Raw genomic sequence first — 14,194 nt, 5'->3', positions numbered from 1 at the left:
TACTTATTGATGTCTCTGCATATTAAGTGGAAATTGGGTATATGTCGAACGTCACCTGACCAAACCCGGAAAACAGGTCTCATCGATTCCGCTTGTCGGAGAACGTATTAATAGCAGTATTAAATAATGGCGATATCAATGGTCTTTTAAGGTAATCAGTTAAATCAGCTAGTTGTTTTTATTGTTGACGTTTTATTCGACTTTTATATATAAATGTTACTGAAAAGAATGAAAATAAAAAACTTTTATACATCAATCCACATATGTGATGGACATTGGTAATGATTATCTTTAGTGTCTACTTTGAAGGCATCTTGAGTAAAACAGCTTCATATTTAACGGGGCATTTGCAAAACGCGTAAACCGGAAGCAACAAGACCTGGTTAGCAGAATACGGAAGTGTGTTGCGCATAACCCCTGTAAGTATTTTAACAGAAGAAAATCACACACTTTAGCTTTAAAACTGTGTCATCTCAAATGGATCTTGGCTCTCCCTTTCCATCTTTATTTAACATAAAAGTCTCCTCTCTTTTCACTGATAGAGAGCAATTGGAGGAAAAAATGGCTTGTAATGCTGAGAATTATCAGAGGGCATATCAGTTGTCCCAGATCACCTCTCTAACTCGGTTACTGTTGGAAAGGGTCTTGCATCGCTGGCCTGGCAGCTACTTAAGACGCCCCTCCAATTCCCTTCTCAGCTTCATCGTGTGCAGCAGACGGCTAAGAGCATATTTTGTACATTAGCACAGACGTGTGCCTCCGCCACTGATCAGGATTCTCATGCTGCCTCGCTCTGCAAGTGTGTCACTATAAGGGGTCAAGGTTTAGCTACTTAGCATGGACCTGTTAGCCCCTGCTGGTAGATGCCGTAACTACACCATCTGGTCTCCTACAAAAATACATATATGTATATTTTTCCATTGACAGACCTTCAAAAGTAGTAGAAAACGTGTATATCATAAATACTATAATCACAAACACAACTCTGGTCCTCGAATTTGATTGGTCGAGCAGGGACCTTTTACTGTTTGTATCGTTCTTTTACAGTAATGCAGATAGAGAGGAATAAGAATAAACAATATAATTAAAAAAATAAATGGAGCAAGAAAGACTAAATTCAGAATACTAATAATGTCTTTAAGGGTTAGGTTTGCAAAAAGGGGTTCGAGTTATTAATAATTAGGGTTAGGGTTATTAAAAGGTGATTAATCAACATTTAACCTGGTAAAAAAATATATATATTTATTTATTGTTATCCGTGTTATATTTCATCTGCAACAGCAATGTGAATTTTTATAAACATCCATTTAGTCGTTACTTTTAAATGCATCATTATGCAGAAAATATGAGCATATGCGCATGAAAGACCCGCGACTGGCAGATCAACGAGCTACTTCTTATACAGTAGGAAGTTAAATGAAATGAAATGTGGAGGATGTTAACTGTGACAAGATGATTGACAGGTCAGTTTACAGTGACAGGGTGCGCGCAACAGATGCGACAGAGCGGTCCGTTAAAGTCGCAGTTGTGTTTCGTGATAGTATGTTCCAAAGCTTGCCTACTCTTCTACTACACACTCAAAAGTGTGTACATTTTCTTCACCAAAAGAGTACACACTTTAAGGGCGTAGTATAAGTAGGCACATTGGGACGCAGCACGCGTCCTACAAAGGCCTCATTTGAAGGCCAATTGCGTCACCGCGGCGCGACAAACGCTGGCGCAATTCGAAAGCGACATCAAATGCATCCTCGCAGCCTACCCTATCCCAGAATTCACAGCGCGCCGGTGAAGAGGGACTTTTTATTCAAACAAAATAGCGGGTGATGGTTCTGTAGCGGCCGACGAATACACTTATAAATGTAAGTATTGTGTTTAAATTTACTCAAATAACTAGCGAAACAAATGTTAAAAGTCAGGTATTCAAAAATGTAAACTTAAAGTAACAATACCACTGCACAGATTCCTTTGTTAGGTGGTCTGAGGCATAAGTTCTTGTATTTATTAAATTGAGGGCTGAATATGATCATTCCTTTACTGGGAACAAAAACAGTCCACAACAATAAGACAATAAGTAGGTAAGGCTACTTAATAATTAGATAAGTCTTTCAATTGTTATTTATTTATTTATTAATTAAAGTAAGTAGTAGTGCCATGCTAGATAAGTCCACAAATGTTTTAGGCAAACTTGATGATCCAGAAACATGATTTCTTGAGTAGCCTATTTTGTATGCATGTCTGTTTCATATTTTCTAACCTTAAGATTGCAGCCCTGTCTTAATAGTTTTCACAAATCTTTCCTTTTTCTCTTCTTTTAGGACAGTTCTGGAGAAAATGGGGCTGCTTGGAAACGTAAAAATATAATGAATGAAGCTGTTTTGTGCATTACTTTTGTGATTTAAGTTAGCCTAGAGTAATTTCTGTGCATTGTTTTATTTTTGTATTATAAGTTGAAACTTAAAAATAAAAGACAAGTTCTGGAATTGTTTATTTTTGCAAAGCAAAAAAGCAATAAATTGGTCTGTACTTAAAAGTACTTTTTTTTTTTTTTTTTACAAACTAATTACAAAATAACTTAAATTCAACATCAGAAAAACAACATAAAAATAAATGAACAGTACATAAAACAGATTGGGGAAAAAAAATGTTGGCCTATGTACACTTTCATTCAGCTAAGCAGGGAGACCCTGGTGCAGCTGCTGGACCTGAATGAGCTGCCACAATAGAGAGCCTGGTGCAGCCTCTGCCAGTGGGACATCATCTGGGATTGTCTTCAGAGTGTTTGAGTGCATATTTCCACTGTCCAGCACTGGGATGTTTAGGTTTATCCTGCATTACAGGGGTCTGGTCTGATTCGAGGAAAGGACTAATTGTGTAGTACAATGACAAATTAATTGGTGGAAGAAATATTTTAGTAAAGTACTTTCAGTAACTAATAGTGCATCGAGGAAAAACTGTATGCATTTAAAGCCTTAACTAAAAGTATTATCTTTATTGTAGTGTACTTAAGGTATGAAGAGTAAAAGTAAAGGTATGTATTCTACAGACAAAAACTTTATATATGATGGTCTCGTGTATGTTGCATTTTACTTCTGAATTTGTTGTTCAGAGGTTGTTACATTTAAATTCTATATATGGGCTACTGTTGGGCAGTACAGTGTACAACAGTGTGTCATATTGTAAAAGACAATGCTTTTGACATGAAATGCCTTTAACTGAAAATTGAGTGTTTAATCTTATTATACATTACTGACACTCTATCCTCCAATTTGATACTGTTAAGTGCTTTGACAATCTGTATTGTAAAAGCGCTATATAAATAAAGGTGACTTGACTTGACTTGACTTTTGTAGTGTTGCTGTACTGTGAGGGGAAAAAAAAAAAAAATCACTGATCTGTAGGCTATGAAGGTAACTGTCTAGAGCTACAATTGTAAATGGTAAATAATGTAATTTAATTACACATTTATTTATTTACTTTTATATTTTATTAAAGTTCTATTTTGATCCCTATATGCTTTTTAAATTAAAAAAAAAATTTTTTTTTACTTACATAATATTTGACAGAGGGGGCACAACAATACAATTCTGCTTAGGGCACCCATTTGGCCTGGCTATGTGAATACAAGGAATTTATTTTGTTACACTCCACCACTTTATTTTGCAAATGGAAGGATCAAAGTTTATTGATATAATATTAAAAACAGTTGCTGATTACAACTGCGTCCGATAACGAAGGCTGCTTCCGAGGACTCAGACCGGTCCAGCCTACGGAGGACTTGTTGCCTAGCAACTGTGACAGCTGTCGTTGATGAGTGGCAGTCATGTTTGTAAGTGGACTTTTTATATTCAGCTGCATAAAACTAAACGGGGTTGAAAACCTGTTTAAATATGTTCACCATGGTCCATTTATGTACGTAATAATCAATAATAAAATATACAACATAAAATCACATTTTGGTAAGATAAAGTCAACCTTAAACCGCTTTATATTTTGTATTTTTTCATGTCATTGCAATATTCAAGTAAGTCGAAACCCAATACTTACATGTAAATTGTAATTCGGTAATTAAAAGTCAAAAACTAACAATTCAGTCTCCAAAGTTATTTTCATTTTCATTAACAAATAACATCCATGGCATCTCTCTTCTCGCACCGTTGCTACGCGACAGGAGTGGCGATGAGGAACACCTGCTGGTGCAATCAGAAAATTCTGCGAAGGCTAGACTCGCCCTGTGTCCCAATGTGCATACTATCCACCCTATCTGCCCTAAATAGTATTGAAATTTACTAATATCACATAGAATTTAGGATGGATAGTATGCACATTGGGACTCAGGCTCGGAGTGGCCTTCGAAGACCACGTTGGCCGCATCCTTCGAAGGATCCGTCCTCCGAAGGATGCAGTCTTTAAATTGGGACACAGCTATAGTTACACCAGTGGCGAAAAGTGACTGTTTTTAATGAGTGAGCCATTATAGGAATCAGTCAACTGATTTGTTCAAACACTGATTCAGTCAGGAGCGAAACACCAGTAGTATGTGTTGGGGGGATTGGATCATTGTTTAGACATGCACAGGTTCGGGTTCTCTGTTTGTGTCTAAGGAAAAATACAGTCACACAGGTTTTGAATAAACATAAATAATGACTTAAGTCTCATTTTTGGGTGAACTATCTCTTTAATATGAGACCACCACCACAATAACAGGAAGTGTGACTCAGACTCTCAGTTGCACTGTCATCTCTCATCCTTTACTGCAAATCAGTATAGTCGAGTCATTATTGTCACTGGCCTTTTTCTGGTCTTTCTGCAGTAAACCCGATATATGCATAGTGCAGGTTTTTGAAATGCCTTGATACACGTGTTGTTATTGCAGTCATATACTAAATGCAGCAAATCACTTCTTTATTGTTATTGGTGCAATGCCAGAAACTAATCGACCAGTGCTGTCCTTGACTGAATCACTTTCTTTTTGGTGACTCACTCTCTTTGTTCATTGGTTTTAATTTTATTCCATACAGTGCGCTGTGGGTCATGTGTATATATATATATATATATATATATGAAAGCAAATCAGTAATAGTTAAAGAGAGAACAAGATTAATTCACTTGAACAAATTCCTGGCTAATGTGTTTTATTTGATCTGTTGCTGTTACATGAACATGTAATTTATCGTTGCCTTTTTACATACGAATGATTAAAGGGAAGGTGCGGCATGGATGATAAATGTGTCTGGCTGGATGTTCATATCAGCAGTCCTGTATCATTAGCATGGTGGGAAATGATGAGTCACCTGCAGCTTAACCAGTTCCTGCTTTCACTGGCATGCAGGAGAAAGAAACTGCTGCAAATGCGGACACATGCTCACCTTTTCCTCATGTTTTCCTTCTTTCTTTCTCCTACAAACAGATCTGCCACTAAAGCAGCAGGTCTACTTCCTACAGGCTACAAATGAGAAGTTATTGCTGAACAGGGATGAGGGGGGTGTTTAGGAAACCAACGAGGTAAAAGCTGAGCAGGGCACAGAAATAATGACCTGTGATACTAAAAACAGAGGGGTTTGTTTGAAAGAGTTCACCTGGAGCCATTTTGTTTTCTTTGAACAGCTTATTCAATCTTATTAAACCAGAATAGCCGGTCTGAGCCTGGGTACAGTCTGGTTTGATGACCAGTCAAAGGGATAAGTTAACTAAAAAAATGAAGATTTTGTCATTATTTACCCACTCACATTTCGAAACCTTTATTACTTTCTATCTTCTGTGAAACACAAAATTTTCTATTTTCAAGAACGTTGGGATCGAAACAGTTTCAAATATGATGGACTGAGATGACGCGTTTCCACAGTTATTAAACATCACACTTTTTAAAATATTTTCCTTTTTAAAAAAATGTTTTAATGTGAATTTACAACTTTATATGCTTTGTGTTATATTACCTTAAATTTCAGAAAACTAGTTAACGCTGCTGTTTCTAGTGCTTCTAACTCTAACCGTCTGAGGGAGTGACAACAAATTTGACATCTTTCTGTGAATATCATAGAAACACTATCATGGAAAACTATCACTATCTTTTTTTTTGCTATTTTTTGGAATATTTAAATTTGTTTGATGATCTGAAACATTAAAGTGTGACAAACATGCAAAAAAAAAAAAAAAAATCAGGAAGGGGGCCAACACTTTTTCACACCACTATATATATATATATATATATATTAGGCAGAACTCAATCTGAATAAGTTGAAATAATTGAACTCTAATGATGTACATTCCAGAAATATGGCTATGGCTATGTCTATGGCTAGCCACAAAATATTTAAAAGAAATTTGAGCTTACTTCTTGTTTTCTAATTTATTTTAAATAATGTTTTCTGAGAAACAACATTTGTAGGGCTGTAGGTTATTAAATATTTCATAACTTAATTAACTATATATGCAATTCCTCCTGAGAAATGTAGGCTACTTCAGGAGAGAAATTTACATTTATGCATTTGGCAGCTGCTTTTATCCAAAGCAACTTACGCCACATTTAAGATATTTTATCACTTCTTGCTTTTCCTGAGAATCAAACATGACTTTTGTGTTGTCAGTGCCATGCTGTACCGTTTGAGCTACAGGAAGAAATATCACCTGCGGTTTCATAAATATATATTTGACAGCATTTTATGTTCAATATTTGTTCAGAATTGTGGAGCAATCTCACTCTCTTTATTTTCAATCTACTTTTCCTTATCCTGTTATCTCCTGATGTATTTTCAAGATATATATAGGCAATATATATGATTGAGTCAGATTTTGAATAATCACGATTGCGTGAAATTGTGTGACAAGCTTTGTACTTTCATGTGAGTGCACACGCTGTGTTCCTGAGATACAGACTGTCACAGATTCCAGTAGATAAGAAGCTCTGTCAGCATCTATCACCGGGCGGCTGTATAGATCGCTCAATAACATTAGAGAAACGCTGTACCTGCTAGCTAATCAAAAAGAAGATGGTGATTAAACCCTTCATCTGCACGAATTGGTGATGATAACCCAAGAGGTATTCCATAGCGCTCAATCAGTTACAGATCTGAACCTCTCGGAATATTTATTCTACTACTTTCTTTTGAAGTCTTGCTCATCTTCTCCCAAGATGGAATGAACATTCACTGCACAGCCACTTTTCATCACTTAAAGTGCTGCGAAATCCATTAGTATCCTCTGTTATTGCCTCTGTGTGTGTGTAATGAAGGTAACATCTACTGGATGGGTATGAACTTCTGTGAGTGAAAGAAACAGAGAAAGAAAGAAAAAAGAAAAAGGAGAGAAAAAGAGCACTTCAAGGCACAATAAGTTGGTTAGAGTCACGTAGGTTTACATTAGGAAGTCTTTGAGAGAGAAACTACTGGAGTGAGGCCCATAGACCTGTTAGTAATATGGAAGGCACTTAATTGAAGACCATAAGCAGTGGAGAGAAAGGCCTCCTTAGGTAATAATTCAACCTCATGTCGTGTGGAACAGAGGGAGGAGAAACTATAAAAAGGAGTTTAAAAAAAACTATTTTCCATGCAAAATGTGATTTTAATAAACCATAACCTTGTGTGAAAAACAAAATCTCTCTTTGGTGATTCGTTCATGAATCAGACTGATCCGGTTTTAACATACTGACTCATTGATCCGGTACATGCTTGGAATATGTTGCATGAGTTGTTTTGACCACTTTCATTGTAATTGAACGGGAAAGATCAGCCAGCACAGTCAGAATTTCTTTTTTTGTGTTCTGTGGAATAAAGTCATACAGGTTTGGAACAACATGAGATTGAATGAGGACAGAATTTTCATTTTTTAGACGAACAGTTCCTTTACTGATAAAGCTAATGCCAAAGCTAGTATGAAAATATAATTTTTCAGGTCAAGCAATAAGCAGAGGCTCTTCCCAGCATGATCTTGAATTCATTATTTTATTAGAATACTAATAATGTTTGACCAAATTTGTGCATGCCAAACAGAAACATCCATGCAAGAAATTCTCATTATGGCTTAGTACTAAAACAGCAAGTAATAAACTAATTCTAGAAATAATTTGAAAATCAAACACACACATATACACAGTTTGTTACCCAACTGAAATTAATGAGCTCTATATGTGCAGAAATATCATCTTTCAGTAAAAATGTCATAATTGTTTATAAAAAAATGCACACATCGTCCTTTGCATTAGCACTTCTGTCTCAGGCTTCATTTTATTTGTGGAAATGTTCTCACCTCTGAACTATCTACATTTTTAGCTAATCGTCTAATTAGTGATGACACAGTGAACACTGATATATAGAAACCGTCTCTTATCTTGTCTTTTTTTTCTTGTTATACACTTCTTGTACTGTGTCTAGTTTTGTGTCAGTGCTGGCTCTTCTTCTCTATCTCCATTGCTTACTCCTCTCTGCTAGGCTCATTTTAATCACAACAGCCTTTCCAATATTTTAAGAACAAAAAAAAATATATTCTAGAGACTCAATTTTCAACACAAATGCCAGGTCTTATTCATTTGATGCTGCATGTGAAAGGGTTTTGCTTCCATCTTCTATTTTTGTTTTTTTGGAGGAGAGGAAAAAATAATATAATTATTCATGCGGAAATGTATCTGAAAAATGTTTTACTCAAGTATAAAATTGTTTTTATTCTGGCCCTCCATGTATCACTTATTTTGCTCCTTGGAGTGCAAAAGTAATGTAGAAGAATCACCTTGAGCCGTTCTTCCAGTTCAAATTTCCCTTTTATTCAGAAGTTACACTCTGCAAATTCCATTTACGCTGCATGGTTGAACCGAATGGTAAAATTGAAAACTGCCCATTTATGAATCACATTTGTGCCACATATGCAATTGTGCTGCTCACAGGAGATGTCTTTAGGGATTGTGATGGTACAAGACATTGCAAAAAATTATTTTTCTCGTAATCAAAAATTCAGTTTTTGTTCTTCAGATGTTTTCGTTCAAATCCATTAGTCTCTGTTCACTCTACATGTGAGGAATCAATTTTTAATGAAAAAGCAGTTTGACTTAAAAGTTGTCATGTTAAAAATTATATATATATATATATATATATATATATATATATATATATATATATATATATGTATATATATATATAAAAGGCAGCCCTAAAATGAAATATGCACTAATATGTTATTATTTATAGTTAACTCTTAAAAAGTAAAGAATGGATACTTGAGTGAGCAACTTTTTCCCTCCTTTCTCTTTCTTTAACAGGAGTGTATTTTAATAAAATGCTACATTATACTATAACATACTAAAATAATTAGGGAAGACAATTAAAATGCACATAAAAATGCTACAGAAGTGGATATTCAAGCCTCTACGTCAATAATATATGGTGCTTTGGGGGAAAAAAAGTCGGACCACTAACCAAACCCAAACACTAAAAATAAGTTATTCCTTAGCTTTTCTCAGATTAGTGATTTAAATGTAATATGCAAGTCAGTGCATTGCCTACAGCTGTGCCTACTGTTAAACACATGCCGTCACCGTGAATACGGATGAATACAGATATTGTAGCAGTGTGTTTTATTGTAACGCTCGTACTGCAGGAGGTGTTCAATAGCGCAATGAAGGGCTGTCTCCTACGCATGAGGTGTTCTAAATATGACACATGATGAGTCTGGCTGTTAGCATGGACAGAGGAAAGGCTATACTGAAACAGTATCAAGCTCAGATAGGGGACAGCATTGGCGCCAACTTCGGCAGTATGTAATATGTCTAGCAGAATGTAACCACCAGGACTAAAAATATTTCAGTGACGTCCACCTCATGGCATGATATCTCTATGTGAAATAAACAACGTTGACTTCACTTCTCAGGTTTCATCTCTAAAAAAGTTTCATCAGTATACCTCATGATGGTGGCGCGATGGCAGAGAATGCATGTGAAAACCCCAAAATATGTTTTTTTTTTTTTTTTTTTTACAGTCTGAATAGAGTATGCCGCTTTGGTACTTCTCAAATAAGTTCATGGAAACATGCAATATAATTTATGATTACATTTTTTTTTTTTTTGCATGCGTTTATGTATATTATATATTTTGAATCAGTGGGTGGAACATGTCTGAGTGAATTTTTCTCTACATGTAATTGGCCCACCATTACTAGCTTCATCGGAAAAAAGAAAAACATAATATGCGTATTCTTGGAAAACAGTTCTTATGCTCTTTTCATGCAATCCTATTTTCAAATCATGTTAATCCCCAGGAAACCAATATTGTAAATGTTTATTTTTGTTGACAGCTTATGTTATTTGTATAAGAAAAATTCAGAGAAAGGAAAACAAAACAAAAAGGGAAAACATAAACATAATACATTTTTAACAACCTTTTCCATTCGTTTAAACGTGGAAAGTATATAGGTTATGTGGTAAAATTTTTGTATCTGAAAAATATTTTCTTAAATTAATAAATTATGCTGAATTTTCCAAAATAAATAATTACTCTCTAAAGCTGAGAAAGCTTTCCCAAATGTTCATGTATTACTTAGCAATTGAAAGTTTATTGTTGTACACATTTACCTTGAAAGTATATGTATTAATCTTCTGCTGTTAATATTTTAAACAGCTAGCACAATATTAGTGATAAATTGGTGTAAATGAATTTAGTTTGTTTTATTTTTATAGATAGAAAATAAAATGCATTACAGACAGTAATGCTCTAGGCAGTCATTTGGAGACACTACTGCCAAGTTTATTTTGTATTTTCTTTAGTATGTGTGTGTGTGTTTGACAACAAGTGGTTGGTTCATCTTGAAGTTGTTATTGTGGACAGGACTAGTAATTATGGACCTTTGGACTTATGGTTTATGGTTTGTCATGGATGAGAACAGAACATTTAAAACTTAAGGGTTGGATGCTTCAAGTACAAGTAAAGCACCTGGACCCCAAATCCATGATAACATTGTAAATATGATGCATAAATATGATGCTGTATTATTATAACACTATACATACACCTATATAGCATATAACATTCATTTGCTTACAAAAATAAAAACATTATATGACTAGATTTTTATTTTTATTTTTATAATGACAGTATGATACACATTCTACAAGGGCGGACTTTAAATCAAGATTTTTAGGTTAAAATTTATATGAATGTATAATGAAAAGTTTGTCATTTGTTTAATATCATGCTAAATTATGGTGTACAAATTTTCCATTTAGTCTATAAGATCATAAATGCTGCATATATGATAATTATACAAGAATAATCATGAAATGCTATTTACAGTAATTTAAGATGAAGCACACCACAGGACATGTCAACTTCCCAAAAGTGTTTCATGTGAGCTACACTCATACTAGTTGTCAAAAACATCTACTACTGTGTTCTGCTAATTATTCCACACAGAAATTACCACCTGTCAGTAAATGTTCACGGAATGACAGAGTGTTTCATTTCACTTATTTGGTTTCAGTTCTACATTGCTGAGCACTGAGAAAGTTTTGAATAAACAAATATGTCCCTAAAATCAAAGAGTGAAATTTATTAATATGTTCTTACCCCACAATATCTGTAAAAAACATATATCTGGCTAAATGTTTGCCCAGGGTTTTGTGTCATACCCCTATTTTAATACCCTGAGAAAGATGGAGAGCACTAAGAAAAAGAAAGAAAACAAACAAAAAATACTAATAATAGCCCATTTGAGACAACTACAGCATGTCAACTCACTCAAAATTTGGTTGTGACTCCTAATTTAAGCCCAACAGAATGCGGTTATCACTTTCTTTTCATAACCAAAACTGTGCCCTGAAGAGCAGTTTTATTCTACCTTTAAATATTGATAAGCTTATTTATTTTAATATCTTAAGCCTAGACAGACAGACAGACAGACAGACAGACAGATAGACAGACAGATAGACAGATAGATAGATAGATAGATAGATAGATAGATAGATAGATAGATAGATAGATAGATAGATAGATAGATATCACAAAACTGTGGTGACCGCAAGAAGACATTTGTGTTACATGAGACAAATATATATTATAATATCATAAGGTTCCCCCCCTAAAAATGATTAAATAATCTTTACATTGGATTTCGCATTGTTGTTGTTTTTTTCTCTGCTCGGAACGGAAGTGCGAACCATCGGTTGAGAACCGATTCTAGTTTAGATGACTTATCTGAGTAGCTTTCTTCAGCAGTCTATGGCGAAGTTGCAGAGTGGTGCTGGAGCTGTTTTAGTGGTCACTGTCCCTTTAAGAGAGCGCGCTCTAGGGTGGCGCTTTCCTCCGCAAGGGCTTCTTGATATTAATAGTGTTGGTGTCTTGAAACTGACGTAATGCTTGGAGTCTGAGGTCCTGACAAGCGATAACATTTCTGATAAAGAACTGAGATCACTGCAAAAACCAACCTCCTTTTTTCCATCCCAGACTCAGGCGTTTTTACTATTAAACACAGTCTCCCAAGATTTCACGTGTACAGGAGCAATTCGCAATCTTACATCCCCATAAAAAAGAAATCATTCCCCGAGATCAACAAACAAACAACACAAAGACGCTTCATGGCTCACGCCAAAGCTCCACCATCTTTCAGACTGCAAAGACTATTGCAATTTAATCAACAGGTAAGGAGAAAGCGAATCAATGAGCATTGCGATCACGGCAGAAGAACGATGTGAATTTTAGCTGTAGTTCCTGATGGCTTTTAGGGGGAGAATGTTATGTAATGTTGAGAAGGGCGAAGGGATTTGGTGATGAATCAGTTGAGTGCTACTTTGCAATGAAAATAAGAGCACGGCTCTTCGGATTTCGGCGTGCCATTTGGGGTTTTGTGGCTAAATTGCAATTTGAAATTGGCGACTTGTTAGCTCCCAGTAGTTGAGAGAAAACACACGAAGAGGTTTTTGGATTACTTTTTCCTTCCCATTTCTTTTCAGCTATTTCGTTCTGTGTTGCAATGCGTTTTGCGCAAGATAATATCCCGAATGTAGTAATATCGTTTTTTTCTCTTGTACATTTAAGGCGCGAGGCGTCTTTTATTTGCATTGTTTATGTGTAAACCGGTTGCACTGCGCGCTAAAGTAGCTAAACGGTGCATAGCTCAAGTTGTAGAAAGTTTCATTAGTGTGTAGGCTACTGTTTTTGCGTAAATGATGCTTCAAGCTGAATGGCGCTTTCCACACAAACTTCGAAAACTTTCCGTAACTGATGTAAGATAAGAAAACGCGTAGGCATGGCAACGCACTGAACGTTACACTTCATTTTCCACATACAAAGAGGCGCAGGTTGTTTACATGACTGTCTACGGATCTTAACGGGGCTTTTGTCGCTATTTTGCGGTTTTATTCGAAGGCAGGTAGCGAAAATATGTCTTTCTGTTTCTTTGCGTTCTTCGAGGCGATGGAGACGTGCAGCAAGTTTCTGAGGAAAAGTTTATGAATAGCGGTAACGAGCTCCTGACTAACTATACGAATACTATTTTCTCATTTGGATGTGTGTTTTTGTGAATATATAACTAATGGGGAAACTTTTTATTTGTTTTAGCAACTGTGTGGACAACTTTCGCACTTAGGTGTGTTTGGGGGGGCTGTAGTTCACAAAGTTTCTTGTGGCGTGACCAAAGTGGCGTGATGGAGCTTATCACTTTCCAAAAAAACTTTTCTACAAAAGTTCAAGGAATTTAAATAACTCTGTGTTAAGCTTCTAAAATGAAGGCATGTGTATAGAAATTGTAAATTTTTTCTTGGCGTGTACAGTAGTCGTTTTCCCCTTATCTTTTCTTGCTGATTGTATTCATCGATAGAAACTTTTGTACAGAGGACAGGAACACACTTCCAGTGTTATAGTTCTAATAACAAGTTATGTTTATACATGTGTTCATATCCTATGCATTTTGTAACATTGTTTGGATTTTGAGATTTTGTAAGGTTCCTCAGTTCTGCAACTGTGGTAATGTTTCCAGTTAATTTGGTTTTACAATCACTTTCACATTAGAATATCATTAGAACTTTCAAGTGGGTGGAAACAAGTATTTATCTTCAAACTGATAAAATCACCCACACTTCACTTAAATGTGCTGTACTGAAGCGTAACCTGTATCTGATTGTTATGATACAAAATCCCATGTTGGTTCCAGTAGATGAGTTGCGCTGTTTCCTGTAAACTGTGAAAGTTGCCACACTCGGGCAGTCTGGAAATGATATGCT

The 14,194-nt window shown here is 35.5% G+C and overlaps 1 protein-coding gene across 6 annotated transcripts in view; it reads left to right on the top strand.

The window, feature by feature from the left end:
* The window catches only part of trps1 (trichorhinophalangeal syndrome I), a 213,976-nt gene that overhangs the window by 89,351 nt on the left and 110,431 nt on the right, over positions 1-14,194 (top strand). The window contains exon 1 of one of the 6 annotated variants that reach the window (XM_058754436.1): positions 12,327-12,613. The exons of 2 other annotated variants lie outside the window; for them this stretch is intronic. The gene's annotated coding sequence lies outside the window, so the exon portion shown is untranslated. Of the gene's footprint in view, positions 1-12,326; positions 12,614-12,696; positions 12,751-13,176; positions 13,199-13,361; positions 13,434-14,194 lie in introns of those variants that run through there. 3 more of the 6 variants (XM_058754441.1, XM_058754442.1, XM_058754440.1) reach the window with 3 other exon arrangements.

This window comes from Onychostoma macrolepis, chromosome 19 (genome assembly GCF_012432095.1).
Source record: "Onychostoma macrolepis isolate SWU-2019 chromosome 19, ASM1243209v1, whole genome shotgun sequence".
NCBI classification, from domain to species: Eukaryota; Metazoa; Chordata; class Actinopteri; order Cypriniformes; family Cyprinidae; genus Onychostoma; species Onychostoma macrolepis.
This window is presented reverse-complemented; position numbering and strand designations above follow the sequence as displayed.